The sequence below is a fragment of the Fukomys damarensis genome, unplaced genomic scaffold (assembly GCF_012274545.1).
Source record: "Fukomys damarensis isolate Sample0158 unplaced genomic scaffold, DMR_v1.0_HiC HiC_scaffold_60386, whole genome shotgun sequence".
NCBI lineage: Eukaryota > Metazoa > Chordata > Mammalia > Rodentia > Bathyergidae > Fukomys > Fukomys damarensis.
Genome location: NW_022961298.1, coordinates 4,288 through 5,667, shown reverse-complemented (window position 1 = coordinate 5,667; position 1,380 = coordinate 4,288). Strand labels below are relative to the sequence as shown.

The window sequence follows — 1,380 nt, the reverse complement described above, 5'->3', positions numbered from 1 at the left end:
ACACCAACCTTGGCTCCTCACAGCCTTCCGTCCCCACCTCAGAGACTCAGCACAGCACAGTGAGGGAGGTTCTCAGAGCTCCCTCTGCCTCTGCCCCAACTGTAGGAACCACCTGTAATTAACCAGCAGCCCTTCTGTCAGGAATCTGAGGAGCACAAGTTTACATTCAGTCTTCCTTTCCATGTGCGTGTGGATTTCCAAGAGAAGCTAAAAGAAACGTCGGCCTCTGAGCTGAGACAGTGTCACCGGTGCAAGCATGACTCGGACAAGGCCAGCGTGGGCGGTGCATGAGTTTATTAGGGTCGCGCACAGAGCAGGGGGATGTGGGGATCTCAGAAGTGCTGAGGTCACCAACCCCAGTGCTCAGCAAATGGTTTTAGGGCTTTAATTAAAACAAGGGTGGGATAAAGCAGGAAGCGTCCTGGAAAAAGCTGTGTCTGCTCCACTCCATTTGTATCTTCATCAAGAAACTCTGCTGTCTTCGTGAAGCAATGGGGGCAGGGGCTTGGGCTGCAGCCTGGCACAGCCTCAGCTCTCGGGGCCCAGCAGTAGCTGGAGATACAGCCGGGCCTGGCTGTGCTGGCCTGTGAGCCAGGTGGGAGGCTGAAACAGGAGGATCACTGAGAGTCCAAGGCCAGCCTCGGTACATAGTGAGCTCAAGGCCACCTCAACTGCATAGTGAGACCCAGTATCAAAGAAGAAAACAAACAACAAAGATGGTGTTACTTTGGTCTCATTTTGGAGAACAATTCTCACTACAGCAGGAAAGTAAGAAGCAGCTTAGGGCACCTGATGCTGACACAGGGAGGGAGGTCAGCCCTGCCTGTGCGGAAACAGGAGAGTTGGGCAGGAAGGGAACCCGGGTCACTGTGGGGACAGGGGGAGCTGATCTCGCCTGATCCCCCATTGGGCCAGCAGGAATGGGGACACGGCCAGAGCCATCTGCAGACACAGCACCCAGGGGTTCTCGGGGGACACAGATCTTGTCCCTCAGCCCCAAACCCGCAGCTCTCTGTGCCCCACACAGAAGAGCCACAAGCGCACTCAGGGGAGGCCGTGCACAGGGCAGAGCCTGAGCACCCTGCTGCCCCCTCCAGGGCTCACACTCAGTGTGTGTGACTGGGCCTGGCCCCGTCTCCCTCTCCCACTGGGGCTCAGGCCTCACCTGCTCACGTCATGAGAGATGAATCCGAGCCCTGGGTGTAGTCAGTTCCTGTGGTAGGAAACACAGCCAGACACAGTCAGAGCCCACAGACCCTCGGCTGAAGGAGGGACCGTGGGGTGGGCCTCCCCATGCTCCTGACTGCAGCACCCCAGGCCCTCAGCATCACCCCCACACTCACCTGCAGCCGGAGTGTAGCTCGCTCCTTTCCCACCTGA

General features: G+C 57.8%; 1 long non-coding RNA gene across 1 annotated transcript; it reads right to left on the bottom strand.

Moving 5' to 3' along the window:
- Positions 1-281: 281 nt before the first annotated feature.
- On the bottom strand, positions 282-1,380 carry LOC104859194. Its single transcript, XR_779305.1, has 3 exons — positions 1,344-1,380; positions 1,166-1,213; positions 282-603 (listed from the first exon to the last, which is right to left on the bottom strand). It is a non-coding gene; the product is annotated as an uncharacterized LOC104859194 (long non-coding RNA).